This window comes from Nerophis ophidion, linkage group LG20 (genome assembly GCF_033978795.1).
Source record: "Nerophis ophidion isolate RoL-2023_Sa linkage group LG20, RoL_Noph_v1.0, whole genome shotgun sequence".
In the NCBI taxonomy this organism is placed as follows: domain Eukaryota; kingdom Metazoa; phylum Chordata; class Actinopteri; order Syngnathiformes; family Syngnathidae; genus Nerophis; species Nerophis ophidion.
This window is the reverse complement of record NC_084630.1, coordinates 5,433,565-5,457,790: the sequence shown is the minus strand read 5'-3', so window position 1 is coordinate 5,457,790 and position 24,226 is coordinate 5,433,565. Positions and strand designations below refer to the sequence as shown.

The window sequence follows — 24,226 nt, the reverse complement described above, 5'->3', positions numbered from 1 at the left end:
AAAACGTAGCTATTTATTTTCTTTGACCCCCGTTTGTGTTTTGTGTTAATTGTGTAAATTAACATACAAATGAGAGCTGCTGTAGCTAAAATCCATTCTTCTTCAATATGTCCACTGGGACTTCTGATTGCCTCTCCCTCCTTTTGTCGTCTTCTGGCGACCATTGACGTGGGTTATAGTTTCCTCCGCACGTTTGTTTACCTGCATGCTGGCTCCAAGCCTGCTTAATTGCGCACGACTAATTAGCTGAGGAGTCGGGAGCTTTTGGAAACTGAGAAGAGCGCACACATACCTGTCGCATCTTCAGCCTTTACGTCCTCGGTCCCCGTCTTCCCTCTTTGCACGGGGGGCCCCGGTCGCTCGGGGGGTCCCGGCGGAGAGCAGCGGAAGGTGTTAATGATGTGAGGGCCCGGCGTTGTCTGCTGGGAGCCATGTGTTGCCTGCCCGCTGCTGTCTGTCACCGTGCCTGCAGGGAAACATCTTCATTTGTGTGCGTGCGTGTTAGCTCGTCCACTTTTCACCTGCTCTGCATATTTAAATTAGACTGAATCTCTACGGTCAGACCTCCTTTTATTAGCATGTGTTGAAATGCATTTCTTTCACGCGGCAGATACATCGCACATTTGTTTCCTTTACATAATAATCCCACTGGGTTGAGTTTTTCCTTGCCCTGATGTGGGATCTGAACCGAGGATGTCGTCGTGGCTTGTGCAGCCCTTTGAGACACTCGTGATTTTAAGGCCTACTGAAATGAGGGATAGCAGGTCCATTCTATGTGTCATACTTGATCATTTCGCGATATTGCCACATTTTGGCTGAAAGGATTTAGTAGAGAACATCGATGAGAAAGTTCGCAACTTTTGTACCGGAAGTAGCAGACGATGTGCGCGTGACGTCACGGGTTGTAGGGCTCCTCACATCTGAACATTGTTTACAATCATGGCCACCAGCAGCGAGAGCGATTCGGACCGAGAAAGCGACAATATCCCCATTAATTTGAGCGAGGATGAAAGATTCGTGGATGAGGAAAGAGAGAGTGAGGACTAGAAGAAAAAAAAAAAAAGACGAAGGCAGTGGGAGCGATTCCGATGTTATTACATACTGGACATATTACTGTTGTCTGTTCAACATCTTCCCGCTTGAAGCCAAACCACCACCAGACGATGGACTCCCTGCTGTTTTTCTTGGGAATTAATTCTTCCTCCATTTGTTACCAGATTCGCACCTTCTTGCCCTCGTATTACCACTCGCACCGCACCGCTAGCATCACAGCTTACTCCGTTACCACATTCACACCATCTTTCTCTCGTATTACCACTCGCACTGCACCGCTAGCGTCACAGCTAACTTTGTTACCACATTCCCACCATCTTTCTCTCGTATTACCACTCGCACTGCACCGCTAGCATCACAGCTTACTTTGTTACCACATTCACACCATCTTTCTCTCGTATTACCACTCTCACCGCACCGCTAGCATCACAGCTTACTCCGTTACCACATTCCCACCATCTTTCTCTCGTATTACCACTCGCACTGCACCGCTAGCGTCACAGCTAACTTTGTTACCACATTCCCACCATCTTTCTCTCGTATTACCACTCGCACTGCACCGCTAGCATCACAGCTTACTTTGTTACCACATTCACACCATCTTTCTCTCGTATTACCACTCTCACCGCACCGCTAGCATCACAGCTAACTTTGTTACCACATTCACACCATCTTTCTCTCGTATTACCACTCGCACCGCACCGCTAGCATCACAGCTTACTCCGTTACCACATTCACACCATCTTTCTCTCGTATTACCACTCTCACCGCACCGCTAGCATCACAGCTTACTCCGTTACCACATTCCCACCATCTTTCTCTCGTATTACCACTCGCACTGCACTGCTAGCATCACAGCTAACTTTGTTACCACATTCCCACCATCTTTCTCTCGTATTACCACTCGCACTGCACCGCTAGCATCACAGCTTACTTTGTTACCACATTCCCACCATCTTTCTCTCGTATTACCACTCGCACTGCACCGCTAGCATCACAGCTTACTTTGTTACCACATTCCCACTATCTTTCTCACGTATTACCACTCGCACTGCACTGCTAGCATCACAGCTAACTTTGTTACCACATTCCCACCATCTTTCTCTCGTATTACCACTCGCACTGCACCGCTAGCATCACAGCTTACTTTGTTACCACATTCACACCATCTTTCTCTCGTATTACCACTCACACCGCACCGCTAGCATCAGAGCGAACTTTGTTACCACATTCACACCATCTTTCTCTCGTATTACCACTCGCACCACACCGCTAGCATCACAGCTACCTTTGTTACCACATTCACACCATCTTTCTCTCGTATTACCACTCTCACCGCACCGCTAGCATCACAGCTTACTTTGTTACCACATTCACACCATCTTTTTCTCGTATTACCACTCACACCGCACTGCTAGCATCACAGCTTACTTTGTTACCACATTCACACCATCTTTCTCTCGTATTACCACTCGCACCGCACCGCTAGCATCACAGCTTACTTTACCACATTCACACCATCTTTCTATCGTATTACCACTCTCACCGCGCCGCTAGCATCACAGCTTACTTTGTTACCACATTCACACCATCTTTCTCTCGTATTACCACTCTCACCGCACCGCTAGCATCACAGCTTACTTTGTTACCACATTCACACCATATTTCTCTCGTATTACCACTCGCACCGCACCGCTAGCATCACAGCGAACTTTGTTACCACATTCACACCATCTTTTTCTCGTATTACCACTCACACCGCACTGCTAGCATCACAGCTTACTTTGTTACCACATTCACACCATCTTTCTCTCGTATTACCACTCGCACCGCACCGCTAGCAGCACAGCTTACTTTACCACATTCACACCATCTTTCTATCGTATTACCACTCTCACCACACCGCTAGCATCACAGCTACCTTTGTTACCACATTCACACCATCTTTTTCTCGTATTACCACTCTCACCGCACCGCTAGCATCACAGCTTACTTTGTTACCACATTCACACCATCTTTCTCTCGTATTACCACTCGCACTGCACCGCTAGCAGCACAGCTTACTTTACCACATTCACACCATCTTTCTATCGTATTACCACTCTCACCGCGCCGCTAGCATCACAGCTTACTTTGTTACCACATTCACACCATCTTTCTCTCTTATTACCACTCGCACCGCACTGCTAGCATCACAGCTTACTTTGTTACCACATTCACACCATCTTTCTGTCGTATTACCACTCGCACTGCACCGCTAGCATCACAGCTACCTTTGTTACCACATTCACACCATCTTTCTATCGTATTACCACTCTCACCGCGCCGCTAGCATCACAGCTTACTTTGTTACCACATTCACACCATCTTTCTCTCGTATTACCACTCACACCGCACCGCTAGCATCACAGCTTACTTTGTTACCACATTCACACCATCTTTCTCTCGTATTACCACTCGCACCGCACCGCTAGCATCACAGCGAACTTTGTTACCACATTCACACCATCTTTCTCTCGTATTACCACTCGCACCACACCGCTAGCATCACAGCTACCTTTGTTACCACATTCACACCATCTTTTTCTCTTATTACCACTCGCACCGCACTGCTAGCATCACAGCTTACTTTGTTACCACATTCCACACCATCTTTCTGTCGTATTACCACTCGCACTGCACCGCTAGCATCACAGCTACCTTTGTTACCACATTCACACCATCTTTCTCTTGTACTACCACTCGCACCGCACCGCTAGCATCACAGCTAACTGTTACCACATTCACACCATCTTTCTCTTGTATTACCATTCACACCGCACCGCTAGCATCACAGCGAACTTTGTTACCACATTCACACCATCTTTCTCTCGTATTACCACTCGCACCGCACCGCTAGCATCACAGCTACCTTTGTTACCACATTCACACCATCTTTTTCTCGTATTACCACTCACACCGCACCGCTAGCATCACAGCTAACTTTGTTACCACATTCACACCATCTTTTTCTCGTATTACCACTCTCACCGCACCGCTAGCATCACAGCTTACTTTGTTACCACATTCACACCATCTTTCTCTCGTATTACCACTCACACCGCACCGCTAGCATCACAGCTTACTTTGTTACCACATTCACACCATCTTTCTCTCGTATTACCACTCACACCGCACTGCTAGCATCACAGCTTACTCTGTTACCACATTCACACCATCTTTCTCTCGTATTACCACTCGCACCGCACCGCTAGCAGCACAGCTTACTTTACCACATTCACACCATCTTTCTATCGTATTACCACTCTCACCGCGCCGCTAGCATCACAGCTTACTTTGTTACCACATTCACACCATCTTTCTCTCGTATTACCACTCACACCGCACCGCTAGCATCACAGCTACCTTTGTTACCACATTCACACCATCTTTCTCTCGTATTACCACTCTCACCGCACCGCTAGCATCACAGCTTACTTTGTTACCACATTCACACCATCTTTCTCTCGTATTACCACTCACACCGCACCGCTAGCATCACAGCTACCTTTGTTACCACATTCACACCATCTTTTTCTCGTATTACCACTCGCACCGCACCGCTAGCAGCACAGCTTACTTTACCACATTCACACCATCTTTCTATCGTATTACCACTCTCACCGCGCCGCTAGCATCACAGCTTACTTTGTTACCACATTCACACCATCTTTCTCTCGTATTACCACTCACACCGCACCGCTAGCATCACAGCTTACTTTGTTACCACATTCACACCATCTTTCTCTCGTATTACCACTCACACCGCACCGCTAGCATCACAGCTACCTTTGTTACCACATTCACACCATCTTTCTCTCGTATTACCACTCTCACCGCACCGCTAGCATCACAGCTTACTTTGTTACCACATTCACACCATCTTTCTCTCGTATTACCACTCACACCGCACCGCTAGCATCACAGCTACCTTTGTTACCACATTCACACCATCTTTTTCTCGTATTACCACTCGCACCGCACCGCTAGCAGCACAGCTTACTTTACCACATTCACACCATCTTTCTATCGTATTACCACTCTCACCGCACCGCTAGCATCACAGCTTACTTTGTTACCACATTCACACCATCTTTCTCTCGTATTACCACTCGCACCGCACCGCTAGCATCACAGCGAACTTTGTTACCACATTCACACCATCTTTTTCTCGTATTACCACTCACACCGCACTGCTAGCATCACAGCTTACTTTGTTACCACATTCACACCATCTTTCTCTCGTATTACCACTCGCACCGCACCGCTAGCAGCACAGCTTACTTTACCACATTCACACCATCTTTCTATCGTATTACCACTCTCACCACACCGCTAGCATCACAGCTACCTTTGTTACCACATTCACACCATCTTTTTCTCGTATTACCACTCTCACCGCACCGCTAGCATCACAGCTTACTTTGTTACCACATTCACACCATCTTTCTCTCGTATTACCACTCGCACTGCACCGCTAGCAGCACAGCTTACTTTACCACATTCACACCATCTTTCTATCGTATTACCACTCTCACCGCGCCGCTAGCATCACAGCTTACTTTGTTACCACATTCACACCATCTTTCTCTCTTATTACCACTCGCACCGCACTGCTAGCATCACAGCTTACTTTGTTACCACATTCCACACCATCTTTCTGTCGTATTACCACTCGCACTGCACCGCTAGCATCACAGCTACCTTTGTTACCACATTCACACCATCTTTCTATCGTATTACCACTCTCACCGCGCCGCTAGCATCACAGCTTACTTTGTTACCACATTCACACCATCTTTCTCTCGTATTACCACTCACACCGCACCGCTAGCATCACAGCTTACTTTGTTACCACATTCACACCATCTTTCTCTCGTATTACCACTCGCACCGCACCGCTAGCATCACAGTGAACTTTGTTACCACATTCACACCATCTTTCTCTCGTATTACCACTCGCACCACACCGCTAGCATCACAGCTACCTTTGTTACCACATTCACACCATCTTTTTCTCTTATTACCACTCGCACCGCACTGCTAGCATCACAGCTTACTTTGTTACCACATTCCACACCATCTTTCTGTCGTATTACCACTCGCACTGCACCGCTAGCATCACAGCTACCTTTGTTACCACATTCACACCATCTTTCTCTTGTACTACCACTCGCACCGCACCGCTAGCATCACAGCTAACTGTTACCACATTCACACCATCTTTCTCTTGTATTACCATTCACACCGCACCGCTAGCATCACAGCGAACTTTGTTACCACATTCACACCATCTTTCTCTCGTATTACCACTCGCACCGCACCGCTAGCATCACAGCTACCTTTGTTACCACATTCACACCATCTTTTTCTCGTATTACCACTCACACCGCACCGCTAGCATCACAGCTAACTTTGTTACCACATTCACACCATCTTTTTCTCGTATTACCACTCTCACCGCACCGCTAGCATCACAGCTTACTTTGTTACCACATTCACACCATCTTTCTCTCGTATTACCACTCACACCGCACCGCTAGCATCACAGCTTACTTTGTTACCACATTCACACCATCTTTCTCTCGTATTACCACTCACACCGCACTGCTAGCATCACAGCTTACTCTGTTACCACATTCACACCATCTTTCTCTCGTATTACCACTCGCACCGCACCGCTAGCAGCACAGCTTACTTTACCACATTCACACCATCTTTCTATCGTATTACCACTCTCACCGCGCCGCTAGCATCACAGCTTACTTTGTTACCACATTCACACCATCTTTCTCTCGTATTACCACTCACACCGCACCGCTAGCATCACAGCTTACTTTGTTACCACATTCACACCATCTTTCTCTCGTATTACCACTCTCACCGCACCGCTAGCATCACAGCTTACTTTGTTACCACATTCACACCATCTTTCTCTCGTATTACCACTCACACCGCACCGCTAGCATCACAGCTACCTTTGTTACCACATTCACACCATCTTTCTCTCGTATTACCACTCTCACCGCACCGCTAGCATCACAGCTTACTTTGTTACCACATTCACACCATCTTTCTCTCGTATTACCACTCACACCGCACCGCTAGCATCACAGCTACCTTTGTTACCACATTCACACCATCTTTTTCTCGTATTACCACTCGCACCGCACCGCTAGCAGCACAGCTTACTTTACCACATTCACACCATCTTTCTATCGTATTACCACTCTCACCGCGCCGCTAGCATCACAGCTTACTTTGTTACCACATTCACACCATCTTTCTCTCGTATTACCACTCACACCGCACCGCTAGCATCACAGCTTACTTTGTTACCACATTCACACCATCTTTCTCTCGTATTACCACTCACACCGCACCGCTAGCATCACAGCTACCTTTGTTACCACATTCACACCATCTTTCTCTCGTATTACCACTCTCACCGCACCGCTAGCATCACAGCTTACTTTGTTACCACATTCACACCATCTTTCTCTCGTATTACCACTCACACCGCACCGCTAGCATCACAGCTACCTTTGTTACCACATTCACACCATCTTTTTCTCGTATTACCACTCGCACCGCACCGCTAGCAGCACAGCTTACTTTACCACATTCACACCATCTTTCTATCGTATTACCACTCTCACCGCACCGCTAGCATCACAGCTTACTTTGTTACCACATTCACACCATCTTTCTCTCGTACTACCACTTGCAGTTCACCGCTAGCATCACAGCTTACTTTGTTACCACATTCCACACCATCTTTCTCTCGTACTACCACTTGCAGTTCACCGCTAGCATCACAACTTACTTTGTTACCACATTCCCACCATCTTTCTCTTGTATTACCACTCGCACCGCACCGCTAGCATCACAGCTTACTTTGTTACCACATTCACACCATCTTTCTCTCGTACTACCACTTGCAGTTCACCGCTAGCATCACAGCTTACTTTGTTACCACATTCCACACCATCTTTCTCTCGTACTACCACTTGCAGTTCACCGCTAGCATCACAACTTACTTTGTTACCACATTCCCACCATCTTTCTCTTGTATTACCACTCGCACCGCACCGCTAGCATCACAGCTTACTTTGTTACCACATTCACACCATCTTTCTCTCGTACTACCACTTGCAGTTCACCGCTAGCATCACAGCTTACTTTGTTACCACATTCCACACCATCTTTCTCTCGTACTACCACTTGCAGTTCACCGCTAGCATCACAACTTACTTTGTTACCACATTCCCACCATCTTTCTCTTGTATTACCACTCGCACCGCACCTACCCATGCCGCTACCTCTCTTCTCCGCGAGGGCGTATGACGTTGCACATGCAGTATGTGACGTATGTAAGAAGGTGCGCTTGTTTTACATCTCTGTGAGAAAGAGAGACAACAAAGAGTGAGAAACACCTGTAACGTATACTCGAATATCACCATATAGTCATTTTCTATATCGCACGGAGACAAACCCGCGATATATCGAGTATATAGAAGTATATCGCCCGGCCCTACCTCTGACCCGAGTTGCATGATTTTTTTTGAGCGAGGTCTTGGGCCTTAAGTTTAATCATTTGTTACTTTTTTTTTACCATTTTCCTCCACGCACACACACACACACAAACACACACACACACACACACACACACACACGCAAACACACACAGGCCCATTAGAGCAGTAATCATATTGCGGTCCGTGGTGTGGCAAATGCACTCCTGACACAGCACTCATATTGAACATGAGCAAAGCTGCAGCCTTTTAGTTTGGCCTCTCCAAGCAGCGTGTAAAAGCTTCATCATGGGCCGTGCTGATGAAATTAGCGCCTATTATCGCCCCCACTCGCCTTCCCCTGCGCTCGGCCCACTCCCACTTCCACGGCGCGCTCTCACTTGGAGGAGTGTGCAGATTTAATTTGCGGCGCGACTCAGGAGCCACTTAGCAATATCTCTCTGTGTGCGAGAATTGATTGATTAGGCCTTATCTTATTATCTGGCTCTGTGGTCGTGTGATAGGCCTGTTTGTTCTCCACTCTTCTGTCTGTACCCCTTTGCTTTATGCAATTTCAACCCTCCGTCTCTGTGTGTGTGTGTGTGTGTGTGTGTGTGTGTGTGTGTGTGTTTTCTTGTATTTCTACCCTTCTTGAGACATCCACCAGGAAAAGTACCTTCCATATGAGGACCGGTGAGCAAGTCAGGACATAAATCATGGTCCCAATACTGGAAACCATTGCATCTAATAGAGAGCCAAATACGAGAGTCCGTGAACATTGCTCCAAAGTCAGGATTTTTTTGTTGATTTAATGTGCATACAAAAGTAAACGTTGACAGATGCAAAGGCAGCAATATATGATAAAACAAGACGGCAGGTAAATGACTTCCCTAGTTATTCCCCTCCCCCCAAAAAACCTGCCAGGTGCACGGCTGATTTTACGATTTCCGGTGCTGACGTAAGACAACCCTCGTCCCATATGTGACCATAGGATGAACAAATACACCACGATACTAAGACTATGGTGGCCACGAACAAATAGCTTCTACAGCTGGGTTACACAAAGTGACTCGTTTGTCATCGGTCTTAAGCACATGACAAAAAAACAAAAAAATGATCTCATTTGCACCCAGTGTGGTGATATCTATCAAAATTAGGGTGGTACCAAAATGGAGGGATTTTTCAAATTGACTGTGTCGGTTTTAGGGCTTCACGGTGGCACAGGGGTTAGTGCGTCTGCCTCACAATACGAAGGTCCTGCAGTCCTGGGTTCAAATCCAGGCTCGGGATCTTTCTGTGTGGAGTTTGCATGTTCTCCCCGTGAATGCGTGGGTTCCCTCCGGGTACTCCGGCTTCCTCCCACCTCCAAAGACATGCACCTGGGGATAGGTTGATTGGCAACACTAAATGGTCCCTAGTGTGTGAATGTTGTCCGTCTATCTGTGTTGGCCCTGCGATGAGGTGGTGACTTGTCCAGGGTGTACCCCGCCTTCCGCCCGATTGTAGCTGAGATAGGCGCCAGCGCCCCCCGCGACCCCAAAAGGGAATAGGCGGTAGAAAATGGATGGATGGATGGATGTCTGTTTTAAAAGTGCTCCCCTTCTGGTCAACATATGAAATAACAAGTGTGTGAAAATTGGAAGTGCTCCCCCTCTGACCAACATATGAAATAACAAGTCTGTGTCAGAAATTTTGGGCTAAAATTAATTAAAATAATAAATAAATGAATCTGTATATAGAGACATACTGTAATAACTCAAAGTAAATAATGAAGATTAAAAGTAATTTACAGAAAAAATAAATAACTAAAAGCTGACCTTTTTTTATATTTGCATAGTATGTACTGTATATACTAATATTGTTGTAAATACAAATATTTACAGCTTTCTGCTCTGAATTAAAAATAACTGTACTTTTTTTTTTACTGTAATAAACTGTGGTACCATTTTGGCATTTACAGTAATACACCAAAAAATCTACAGTTGTTAATTTGTGGTAACAAAACAAAACACAACATTTTACTGTAAAATTGCAGTTTTTTTTTAAATTTACAATGAAAAAAAAAACTAATGTAAAATTTACAGGAAAATTCTGGCAACTGAGCTGCCTTTTTTAAACCAATAAAAACAGCAGTACTGTTTTTCCATTTACAGTAATATACACTACATTTTGAGGTGAAATTATTGCACCTTACCATATCTTTTTTGACATTTTAGTTAAAAAAAAAAATCTACTAATAATAATGCATTAAAAAAAGTGAGTAATAATAGTATTCACTGTTAGAAGCGGCCCTCTGGGGCCAAACATAACTGCGATGTGGCCCTCAGGGAAGACAACTTTGACACCGCTCTAATAGAGAATTTCTCATTTGCATCCCTGGTGGGGAAATCCATCAAAATGAGGGTGGTCCCAAAAAGTAAGGATTTTTCTAATTGACTGTGTGTCGGTTTTAAAAGTGCTCCCCCTCTGGTCAACATATGAAATAACGAGTGTGTGTAAGAAATTGAAATGCGCCCCCTTTGGCCAAAATGAATTAATACATTTTTATTATTTTTATATATTTTATATATATATCCATGGTTTTCGTCCTGGTCGTGGAACTGTGGACCAGCTCTATACTCTCGGCAGGGTTCTTGAGGGTGCATGGGAGTTTGCCCAACCAGTCTACATGTGCTTTGTGGACTTGGAGAAGGCATTGGACCGTGTCCCTCGGGAAGTCCTGTGGGGAGTGCTCAGAGAGTATGGGGTATCGGACTGTCTTATTGTGGCGGTCCGCTCCCTGTATGATCAGTGTCAGAGCTTGGTCCGCATTGCCGGCAGTAAGTCGGACACGTTTCCAGTGAGGGTTGGACTCCGCCAAGGCTGTCCTTTGTCACCGATTCTGTTCATAACTTTTATGGACAGAATTTCTAGGCGCAGTCAAGGCGTTGAGGGGTTCCGGTTTGGTGACCGCAGGATTAGGTCTCTGCTTTTTGCAGATGATGTGGTCCTGATGGCTTCATCTGACCGGGATCTTCAGCTCTCACTGGATTGGTTCGCAGCCGAGTGTGAAGCGACCGGAATGAGAATCAGCACCTCCAAGTCCGAGTCCATGGTTCTCGCCCGGAAAAGGGTGGAGTGCCATCTCCGGGTTGGGGAAGAGACCCTGCCCCAAGTGGAGGAGTTCAAGTACCTAGGAGTCTTGTTCACGAGTGGGGGAAGAGTGGATCGTGAGATCGACAGGCGGATCGGTGCGGCGTCTTCAGTAATGCGGACGTTGTATCGATCCGTTGTGGTGAAGAAGGAGCTGAGCCGGAAGGCAAAGCTCTCAATTTACCGGTCGATCTACGTTCCCATCCTCACCTATGGTCATGAGCTTTGGGTCATGACCGAAAGGATAAGATCACGGGTACAAGCGGCCGAAATGAGTTTCCAGGTCTCTCCCTTAGAGATAGGGTGAGAAGCTCTGCCATCCGGGAGGAACTCAAAGTAAAGCCGCTGCTCCTTCACATCGAGAGGAGCCAGATGAGGTGGTTCGGGCATCTGGTCAGGATGCCACCCGAACGCCTCCCTAGGGAGGTGTTTAGGGCACGTCCAACCGGTAGGAGGCCACGGGGAAGACCCAGGACACGTTGGGAAGACTATGTCTCCCGGCTGGCCTGGGAACGCCTCGGGATCCCCCGGGAAGAGCTAGACGAAGTGGCTGGGGAGAGGGAAGTCTGGGTTTCCCTGCTTAGGCTGCTGCCCCCGCGACCCGACCTCGGATAAGCGGAAGATGATGGATGGATGGATGGATGGATATATCCATCCATCCATCCATTCATCCATCCACCCATTTTCTACCGCTTATTCCCTTTTGTGGTAGCGGGGGGCGCTGGCGCCTATCTCAGCTACAATCGGGCGGAAGGCGGGGTACACCCTGGACAAGTCGCCACCTCATCACAGGGCCAACACAGATAGACAGACAACATTCACACACTAGGGCCAATTTAGTGTTGCTAATCAACCTATCCCCAGGTGCATGTCTTTGGAATCGGGAGGAAGCCGGAGTACCTTGAGCGAACCCACGTATACGTATATATATATATATATATATATATATATATATATATATATATATATATATATAGGGACATACTGTAATAACTTGAAGTAAATAATGAAGATTTAAAAAAAATTACAAACCAAAAATTCCCCAAAAAGAATTGACTAAAAGCTTACCTTTTGTATAATTGCATAGTGTATATATATTATTAATTTAGTAGATACAAATTTCTATATATGTAGAAAGGGTGGTCCTTAAGAGGTAGGCATTTTTCTGAGGTCTCAAGAAGGTAGGAAATACAAGTGTGTTGTGTTGTGTTTGTGTGTGTGTGTGTGTGTGTGTGTGTGTGTGTGTGTGTGTGTGTGTGTGTGTGTGTGTGTGTGTGTGTGTGTGTCTCTCCAGCCTCTCTGTCTACTTTCGCCCTGCAAAAGTGGGAATCGGACACTGATAAGGACAGATTGTCTTGCAAGATCAGAATGAGGAAATGACACGGTTAAGCCCCGCCCCCACACCCACCCTCTCTGCCACAAGACGATATTATTACTGAACATTGTAATGGACGACCGAGTCAACGGTGATGTTTCCGCACAAACCGTTCAACATTCCAGTCGGCTGGTTTCAGAAAAAAACCCAACCCAAAACTCTATTTGGGGATTATTGTTTATAAGAATCCTCCTCAATTTTGAACAATGAACGCCACATCGTCAAGGATTAGCTTAATATTTTCGATCGTGCAAAGAAATAAAAAAATGGATATGAAATTGTACTAAAAATGTGAATCACCGACCGGGAAGTCATGAAACATCAATCACTCTAAAATAAAATAGTTAGTGTTTCCACCAGATGGCGCTACTTTCCCCCCATTCAAAGCATGCAGCAAAAACCACCGTGGCTTTCCAGTACATGAACATAGTCTTCTTTTTGGATGAAGTACTGGCTGTCCAGAGTCGAGACCCAGGATGGACCGCTCGTCGGGACCCAGGATGGACCGCTCGCCTGTATCGGTTGGGGACATCTCTACGCTGCTGATCCGCTTGAGATGGTTTCCTGTGGACGGGACTCTCGCTGCTGTCTTGGATCTGCTTGAACTGAACTCTCGCGGCTGTGTTGGAGCCACTACGGATTGAACTTTCACAGTATCATGTTAGACCCGCTCGACATCCATTGCTTTCGGTCCCCTAGAGAGGGGGGGTTGCCAACATCTGAGGTCCTCTCCAAGGTTTCTCATAGTCAGCATTGTCACTGGCGTCCCACTGAATGTGAATTCTCCCTGCCCACTGGGTGTGAGTTTTCCTTGCCCTTTTGTGGGTTCTTCCGAGGATGTTGTAGTCGTAATGATTTGTGCAGTCCTTTGAGACATTTGTGATTTGGGGCTATATAAATAAACATTGATTGATTGATTGATTCTTTTTAAGGGGGAAAAAGTCCCAAAATATACTTCAAATTTCAAATTACTTTTTTTTCTTTTTTTTCTTGGAAACCTGAGATTTTTAGAACCTTCTGGAAGTTTTTTTTGTTTAATCTGTTGGATATAAGAAATGCATTCTACTTTCAACCACTGACTCTTAGACTTAGACAAACTTTATTGATCCACAAGGGAAAGAGTAACTAAGTTACAATGGATGGAAAGGATAATGTAGGCATAGAGTAGACTAAAAATCTACCATAGTAACAATATAAAATATAACATACATGTAATATTTACATATTCATACAAATACAATAATGACTTATCTCACAGCCTAATAATAATAATACAGTAGTACTACTAATATTATTTTCCTTGAAATGTATTTTTTGAAAATTACTATCCATCCATCCATCCATCCATCATCTTCCGCTTATCCGAGGTCGGGTCGCGGGGGCAACAGCCTAAGCAGGGAAACCCAGACTTCCCTCTCCCCAGCCACTTCGTCTAGTTTTTTCAAAATAAAAAAAACATTGGAGGATTTTTTAAAAATGATATATATCAGCGTCTGCCTCACAATACGAAGTTCCTGCAGTCCTGGGTTCAAATCCAGGCTCGGGATCTTTCTGTGTGGAGTTTGCATGTTCTCCCCGTGAATGCGTGGGTTCCCTCCGGGTACTCCGGCTTCCTCCCACCTCCAAAGACATGCACCTGGGGATAGGTTGATTGGCAACACTAAATGGTCCCTAGTGTGTGAATGTGAGTGTGAATGTTGTCTGTCTATCTGTGTTGGCCCTGCGATGAGGTGGCGACTTGTCCAGGGTGTACCCTGCCTTCCGCCCGATTGTAGCTGAGCTAGGCGCCAGCGCCCCCCGCGACCCCGAAAGGGAATAAGCGGTAGATAATGGATGGATGGATGGATATATCAGCTTTTCAGGTTTAAAATCTCCAAAAAATACATACAACTTGACATGTATAGTTTCAAAGTGGGGGAATAAAATTGTAGTTATTATTAATTATTATTATTATTTTTTTTTTTTACAAAGTGCTACCTCAGTACAAAACTTTCCAAGTGTCACCAAAACGACCAACATGCAAAACACAGTAGCGTGGTAGACTTAAGTATTCATTAAAAAACAAGGCAGGTGTTTTATCTAACAAGTATCCATCCATCCATCCATCCATCATTTTCCGCTTATCCGAGGTCGGGTCGCGGGGGCAGTAGCCTAAGCAGGGAAGCCCAGACTTCCCTCTCCCCAGCCACTTCGTCTAGCTCTTCCCGGGGGATCCCGAGGCGTTCCCAGGCCAGCCGGGAGACATAGTCTTCCCAACGTGTCCTGGGTCTTCCCCGTGGCCTCCTACCGGTTGGACGTGCCCTAAACACCTCCCTAGGGAGGCGTTCGGGTGGCATCCTGACCAGATGCCCGAACCACCTCACCTGGCTCCTCTCGATGTGGAGGAGCATATGTAATATGTAATATAAAAGTATATGTAAAATAAACACTACACACCGTTTGAACAGTAACACTGTGTTTGACTATCGGAAAATACAATTCTATGGCTAACCGCTAGATGGAGTCTGCGTGCCATAATTTAAGAATCACTGTCTGGATATATTCACAGCTGTTTTTAAGAAACCGAGCTAGATTTTTTTAAGATCTGACTTACAGTACAAATATATATTTTTTACAGCAATGTGTGTGCGTGCGCGTGATTTCCCAGCAGTGTCGTTTTACCTCCACAGTACTACGATGCTAATTAAGATGAATCCTCCTGGCCCCGCCCCTCTTTCTCTCTCTTTTTTTTTCTCCTTTATGCAAATGAGGGTGTCCCATCTGACTCATAGTAACACATCATATTTAATAACGCAGGACTCCCAGGTGCGGTGCGAATCAATAACGTGATGATTTAAAGTCCCGGATCCAGTTTAACCAATCCTGGACCGAGCATCATCATCATCATCATCATCATCGCCATGACGACGAGTGAGTGAAACATCTCTGCAGGATGCACACTAATTGAATGCATGCATTATTATGTGTGTGTGTGTGTGAGTGGAGAATAGAAAGCGTACCCTTTCCAAAAGCGGGTTGCATAAAGTAGGAAACACACACACACACACACACACACACTCAGCAGGTGAGCATAGCTGAGTTGACACTTTGTCAGCACAGTGTAATTTGACATAATGAATGCAAGCATCGTTACTGCTGTTAATTGGCCAGACTAATTATACTCAGAGGATGTCATTAGAAGCAAACTGACGCCAACTGTGTGTGTGTGTGTGTGTGTGTGTGTGTGTGTGTGTGTGTGTGTGTGTGTGTGTGTGTGTGTGTGTGTGTGTGTGTGTGTGTGTGTGTGTGTGTGTGTGTGAGAGTCAGGCCTGGGCTCCAGTGTGGATGAGGGCAGGTGTTGGGGAGCGGTGGAGGTGGTGGTGATGGGGGAGAAGGGCGGAGGAAAAGGTTTACAAGCAGGACAGGACTGCAAAGTCACGTGAAGAGTTCTTCACCCCTGTTGTCATGGTTACATTTCAAAACACACATCTTTAAAAAAAAAAAAAGTCTTAGTCTGGCGTGCACTTGCTCTGGCGTCACCAGTTTTAATGCGCATCGGCGCCAGGTGGTGTTTCACAGCGAGGTCAATGAATTTAAAAAACGCATTCCTTGACGAAAAAATGCGATTTTTGGTAAAAAAATGGCGTGTAAAAGCTTAAATGCCGAGTTCGCATGGCTGCTGGATAGCATCAGGTAACATAGAATATGACTTGTACCTGCAAAATGAGATAAAAAAAAAAAAGCTAGCATGTTAACATTAGCATATAGAAATATAGTAAATCAGGGGTCACCAACCTTTTTGAAACCAAGAGCTACTTCTTGGGTACTGATTAATGCAAAGGGCTACCAGTTTGATACACACTTAAATAAATTGCCAGAAATAGCCAATTTGCTCAATTTACCTTTAATAAATAAATGTGTATATATATTTTAAAAAAGGGGAATTTCTGTCTGTCATTCCGTCGTACATTTTTTTCCTTTTGCGGAAGGTTTTTTGTAGGGAATAAATGATGATGAAAAAAACACTTAATTGAACGGTTTAAAAGACGAGAAAACACGAAAAAAATGAAAATTTAATTTTGAAACATAGTTTATCTTCAATTATTATTCTTTAACATTCAAAATTCAACCGAAAAAAAGAAGAGAAAAACTAGCTAATTTGAATCTTTTTGAAAAAATAATTTATGGATCATCTTTAGTAATTTTTCCTGATTAAGATTAATTTTAGAATTTTGATGACATGTTTTAAAAAGGTTAAAATCCAATCTTCACTTTGTTAGAATATATAACAAATTGGACCAAGCTATATTTCTAACAAAGACAAATCATTATTCCTTTAAATTTTCTACAACAAAAATTTTTAAAGAAATTCAAAAGACTTTGAAATAAGATTTAAATTTGATTCTAAAGATTTTCTAGATTTGCCAGAATATTTTTGGGGGAATTTTAATCATAATAAGTTTGAAAAAAGATTTCACAAATATTCTTCGTCGAAAAAACAGAAGCTAATATGAATAATTAAATTAAAATGTATTTATTATTCTTTACAATAAAAAAAAGAAATTGTCAGGAAAGAAGAGGAAGGAATTTAAAAAGTAAAAAGGTCTATGTGTTTAAAAATCCTAAAATCATTTTTAAGGTTGTATTTTTTTTTTCTAAAATCGTCTTTCTGAAAGTTATAAGAAGCAAAGTAAGTGAATGTATTTAAACAAGTGAAGACCAAGTCTTTAAAATATTTTCTTGGATTTTCAAATTCTATTTGAGTTTTGTCCCTCTTAGAATTAAAAATGTCGAGCGAAGCGAGACCAGCTTGCTAGTAAATAAATAAAATGTAAAAAATAGAGGCAGCTCACTGGTAAGTGCTGCTATTTGAGCTATTTTTAAAAAAAGGCCAGCGGGCGACTCATCTGGTCTTCACGGGCTACCTGGTGCTCGCGGGCACCGCGTTGGTGACCCCTGCTGTAAATGATGTTTGATCGTAGCGTTAGCAGGCATCAAGTAATAAAATATATACATAGACAGTGTTTAGCTGTGAAATTTGCGAAAAAAGTTAGCATTCTAATGTTAGCATGAATCAAGCACCAAAACTTGACGGTGAGGTGTATAGCTGTAAAATTTGCGAAAAAGGTTAGCATGCTAGTGTTAGCATGAATCAAGTGCCAAAATCGGTGTAAGATTTGCAAAAAAGGTTAGCATGCTAATGTTAGCATGAATCCACTGCCAAAATATGTGACTCTGAGGTGTATCGCTGTAAAATTTGTGAAAAACGTTAGCATTCTAATGTTAGCATGAATCAAGCACCAAAATATAACGGTAAGGTGTACAGCTGTAAAATTTGCAAAAAAGGTTAGCATGCTACTGTTAGAATGAATTAAGTGTCAAAATATGTGATTCTGAGGTGTATCGCTGTAAAATTTGCAAAAAAAGGTTAGCATGCTAATGTTAGCATGAATCAAGTGCCAAAATCCCTGTAAAATTTGCAAAAAAGGGTAGCATGCTAATGTTAGCATGAATCAAGTGCCAAAATAAGTGACTCTGAGGTGTGTAGCTGTAAAATTTGCGAAAAAGGTTAGTATGCTAATGCTAGCATGAATGAAGTTCCAAAATATGTGACTCTCAGGTTTATCGCTGTAAAATTTGTGAAAAAGTTTAGCATCCTAATGTTAGCATGAATCATGTACCAAAATATGTGACTCTGAGGTGTATAGCAAAGGTTAGCATGCTAATGTTACCATGAATCAAGTGCCAAAAATGTGACTCTGAGGTATATCGCTGTAAAATTTGTGAAAAAGGTTAGCATGCTAATGTTAGCATGAATCAAGTGACAAAATATGTGACTCTGAGGTGTATGGCTGTAAAATTAGCAAAACAAATGTACATATATGACTCTAAGGTGTATAGTCAAAACATTTAGAAACAAGGTTAGCATGCTAATGTTAGCATGGATAAAGTGCCAAAATATATGACTCTGAGGTGTATCACGGTACAATTTGCAAAAAAGGTTAGCCTGCTAATGTTAGCATGAATCAAGTGCCAAAATATGTGACTCAGGTGTATCACTGTAAAATTTGTGAAAAAGGTTAGCATGCTAATGTTAGCATGAATCGGGTGCCAAAATGTGACTCTGAGGTGTATAGCTGTAAAATTAGCAAAACAAATTTACATATATGAGTAAGAGTGTAAGGTGTATAGTCGAAACATTTGCGAAACAAGGTTAGCATGCTAATGTTAGCATGAATCAAGTACAAATATATAGGACTCTGAGGTGTATGGCTGTAAAATTAGCGAAAGAAGGTAGCGTGCTAATGTTAGCATGAATTAAGTACCAAGATATGACTGAGGTGCATAGCTGTAAAATTAGCGAAAAGAGGTTAGCAAGCTAATGTTAGCATGAGTCAAGTTCAAATATATATGACTCTGTGTATAGCTGTAAAATGAGCAAAAAAAGTTAGCATGCTATTGTTAGCATGAATCAAGTACCAAAATATGACTGTGTAGCTGTAAAATTATCGGAAAAAAAATCTAGCATGCTAATTTTAGCATGAATCAAATACAAATATATATGACTCTGAGGTGTATAGTTGTTAAATTAGTGAAAAAAAAGCTAGCATGCTAATATTAGCATAAATCAAATATACATATATATGACTCCGAGGTGTATAGATGTAAAATTAGCAAATCAAGTTTGCATATATGACTCTAAGGTGTTTAGCCTAAAGAAGGTCAGCATGCTAATGTTAGCATGAATCAAGTACAAATATATAGGACATCGAGGTGTGTAGCTGTAAAATTAGTGAAAGAAGCTAGCGTGCTAATGTTCGCACGAATGAAGTACCAAAATATGACAGTGTAGCTGTAAAATTATCGGAAAAAATTTCGCATGTTAATTTTAGCATGAATCAAATACAAATATATAGGACTCTGAGGTGTATAGCTGTAAACTTAGCGAAAAAAAAGCTAGCATGCTAATATTAGCATGAATCAAGTTTCAAGATTTATGACTCTGAGGTGTATAGCTGCAAAAATTAGTGGATAAAGCTAGCATGCTAATATTAGCATGAATCAAGTTCCAAGATTTATGACACTGAAGTGTATAGCTGCAAAATTAGCAAAAATAAGCTAGCATGCTAATATTAGCATGAATCAAGATCCACGATTTATGACTCTGAGGTGTATAGCTGTAAAATTAGTGAAAAAAGCTAACATGCTAATATTAGCATGAATCAAGTTCCAAGATGTATGACTCTGAAGTGTATAGCTGCAAAATTAGCAAAAAAAAGCTAGCATACTAATATTAGCATGAATCAAGATCCACGATTTATGACTCTGTGTAGAGCTGCAAAATTAGTGGTAAAAAAGTTAGCATGCTAATATTAGCATGAATCAAGTTCCAAGATTTATGACTCTGAAGTGTATAGCTGCAAAATTAGCGAAAAAAGCTAGCATGCTAATATTAGCATGGATCAAGTTCCAAGATTTATGACTCTGAGGTGTATAACTGCAAAATTTGCGAAAAAAAGCTAGCATGCTAATATTAGCATGAATCAAGTTCCACAATTTTTGACTCTGGAGGTGTATAGCTGCAAAATTAGTGAGAAAAGCTAGTATGCTAATATTAGCATGAATCAAGTTCCAAGATTCATGACTCTGAGGTGTATAGCTGCAAATTTGTGAAAAAAAGCTAGCATGCTAATATTAGCATGAATCAAGTTCCAAAATTTATGACTCTGAGGTGTATAGCTGCAAAATTAGCAAAAAAAAAGCTAGCATGCTAAGATTAGCATGAATCAAGTTCGACGATTTATGACTCTGAGGTGTATAGCTGCAAAATTAATGAAAAAAGCTAGCATGCTAATATTAGCATGAATCAAGTTCCACGATTTTTGACTCTGGAGGTGTATAGCTGCAAAATTAGTGAGAAAAGCTAGTATGCTAATATTAGCATGAATCAAGTTCCAAGATTCATGACTCTGAGGTGTATAGCTGCAAAATTAGCGAAAAAAAAAGCTAGCCTGATAATATTAGCATGAATCAAGTTCCAAGATTTATGACTCTGAGGTGTATAGCTGCAAAATTAGCAAAAAAAAAGCTAGCATGCTAAGATTAGCATGAATCAAGTTCGACGATTTTTGACTCTGGAGGTGTATAGCTGCAAAATTAGTGAGAAAAGCTAGCATGCTAATATTAGCATGAATCAAGTTCCACGATTTTTGACTCTGGAGGTGCATAGCTGCAAAATTAGTGAGAAAAGCTAGCATGCTAATATTAGCATGAATCAAGTTCCAAGATTTATGACTGAAGTGTATAGCTGTAAAATTAGCAAAAAAAAAGCTAACATGCTAATATTAGCATGAATCAAGTTCCAAGATGTATGACTCTGAAGTGTATAGCTGCAAAATTAGCAAAAAAAAGCTAGCATACTAATATTAGCATGAATCAAGATCCACGATTTATGACTCTGTGTAGAGCTGCAAAATTAGTGGTAAAAAAGCTAGCATGCTAATATTAGCATGAATCAAGTTCCAAGATTTATGACTCTGAAGTGTATAGCTGCAAAATTAGCGAAAAAAGCTAGCATGCTAATATTAGCATGGATCAAGTTCCAAGATTTATGACTCTGAGGTGTATAACTGCAAAATTTGCGAAAAAAAGCTAGCATGCTAATATTAGCATGAATCAAGTTCCACGATTTTTGACTCTGGAGGTGTATAGCTGCAAAATTAGTGAGAAAAGCTAGTATGCTAATATTAGCATGAATCAAGTTCCACGATTCATGATTCTGAGGTGTATAGCTGCAAATTTGTGAAAAAAAGCTAGCATGCTAATATTAGCATGAATCAAGTTCCAAAATTTATGACTCTGAGGTGTATAGCTGCAAAATTAGCAAAAAAAAAAGCTAGCATGCTAAGATTAGCATGAATCAAGTTCGACGATTTATGACTCTGAGGTGTATAGCTGCAAAATTAATGAAAAAAGCTAGCATGCTAATATTAGCATGAATCAAGTTCCACGATTTTTGACTCTGGAGGCGTATAGCTGCAAAATTAGTGAGAAAAGCTAGCATGCTAATATTAGCATGAATCAAGTTCCAAGATTTATGACTCTGAGGTGTATAGCTGCAAAATTAGCGAAAAAAAAGCTAGCCTGATAATATTAGCATGAATCAAGTTCCAAGATTTATGACTCTGAGGTGTATAGCTGCAAAATTAGCAAAAAAAAGCTAGCATGCTAAGATTAGCATGAATCAAGTTCCAAGATTCATGACTCTGAGGTGTATAGCTGCAAAATTAGCGAAAAAAAAGCTAGCCTGATAATATTAGCATGAATCAAGTTCCAAGATTTATGACTCTGAGGTGTATAGCTGCAAAATTAGCAAAAAAAAAGCTAGCATGCTAAGATTAGCATGAATCAAGTTCGACGATTTTTGACTCTGGAGGTGTATAGCTGCAAAATTAGTGAGAAAAGCTAGCATGCTAATATTAGCATGAATCAAGTTCCAAGATTCATGACTCTGAGGTGTATAGCTGCAAATTTGTGAAAAAAAGCTAGCATGCTAATATTAGCATGAATTAAGTTCCAAAATGTATGACTCTGTGTATAGCTGCAAAATTAGCAAAAAAAAATCTAGCATGCTAAGATTAGCATGAATCAAGTTCGACGATTTATGACTCTGAGGTGTATAGATGCAAAATTAGTGAAAAAAGCTAGCATGCTAATATTCGCATGAATCAAGTTCCACGATTTATGACTCTGAAGTGTATAGCTGCAAAATTAGCAAAAAAAAAGCTAGCATGCTAATATTAGCATGAATCAAGTTCCAAGATTCATGACTCTGAGGTGTATAGCTGCAAAATTAGCGAAAAAAAAGCTAGCCTGATAATATTAGCATGAATCAAGTTCCAAGATTTATGACTCTGAGGTGTATAGCTGCAAAATTAGCAAAAAAAATGCTAGCATGCTAAGATTAGCATGAATCAAGTTCGACGATTTATGACTCTGAGGTGTATAGCTGCAAAATTAGTGAAAAAAGCTAGCATGCTAATATTAGCATGAATCAAGTTCCACGATTTTTGACTCTGGAGGTGTATAGCTGTAAAATTAGTGAAAAAAGCTAGCATGCTAATATTAGCATGAATCAAGTTCCAAGATTTATGACTCTGAAGTGTATAGCTGCAAAATTAGCAAAAAAAAGCTAGCATACTGATATTAGCATGAATCAAGATCCACGATTTATGACTCTGTGTAGAGCTGCAAAATTAGTGTTAAAAAAGCTAGCATGCTAATATTAGCATGAATCAAGTTCCAAGATTTATGACTCTGAAGTGTATAGCTGCAAAATTAGCGAAAAAGCTAGCATGCTAATATTAGCATGGATCAAGTTCCAAGATTTATGACTCTGAGGTGTATAACTGCAAAATTTGCGAAAAAAAAGCTAGCATGCTAATATTAGCATGAATCAAGTTCCACGATTTTTGACTCTGGAGGTGCATAGCTGCAAAATTAGTGAGAAAAGCTAGCATGCTAATATTACCATGAATCAAGTTCCAAGATTCATGACTCTGAGGTGTATAGCTGCAAAATTAGCAAAAAAAAAGCTATCATGCTAAGATTAGCATGAATCAAGTTCGACGATTTATGACTGAGGTGTATAGCTGCAAAATTAATGAAAAAAGCTAGCATGCTAATATTAGCATGAATCAAGTTCCACGATTTTTGACTCTGGAGGCGTATAGCTGCAAAATTAGTGAGAAAAGCTAGCATGCTAATATTAGCATGAATCAAGTTCCAAGATTTATGACTCTGAAGTGTATAGCTGTAAAATTAGCAAAAAAAAAGCTAGCCTGATAATATTAGCATGAATCAAGTTCCAAGATTCATGACTCTGAGGTGTATAGCTGCAAATTTGTGAAAAAAAGCTAGCATGCTAATATTAGCATGAATCAAGTTCCAAGATTCATGACTCTGAGGTGTATAGCTGCAAATTTGTGAAAAAAAGCTAGCATGCTAATATTAGCATGAATCATGTTCCACGATTTATGACTCTGAAGTGTATAGCTGCAAAATTAGCAAAAAAAAGCTAGCATACTAATATTAGCATGAATCAAGATCCACGATTTATGACTCTGTGTAGAGC

General features: G+C 42.0%; 1 long non-coding RNA gene across 2 annotated transcripts in view; it reads right to left on the bottom strand.

The window, feature by feature from the left end:
* The window catches only part of LOC133538562 (uncharacterized), a 35,590-nt gene continuing 11,364 nt past the window's right edge, over window positions 1-24,226 (bottom strand). The window contains exons 2-4 of one of the 2 annotated variants that reach the window (XR_009803040.1): window positions 8,403-8,492; window positions 293-466; window positions 1-220 (exon numbers count right to left, since the gene is read on the bottom strand). This is a non-coding gene — a long non-coding RNA (uncharacterized LOC133538562). The remainder of the gene's footprint in view (window positions 221-292; window positions 467-8,402; window positions 8,493-24,226) is intronic. The other variant, XR_009803041.1, reaches the window with a different exon arrangement.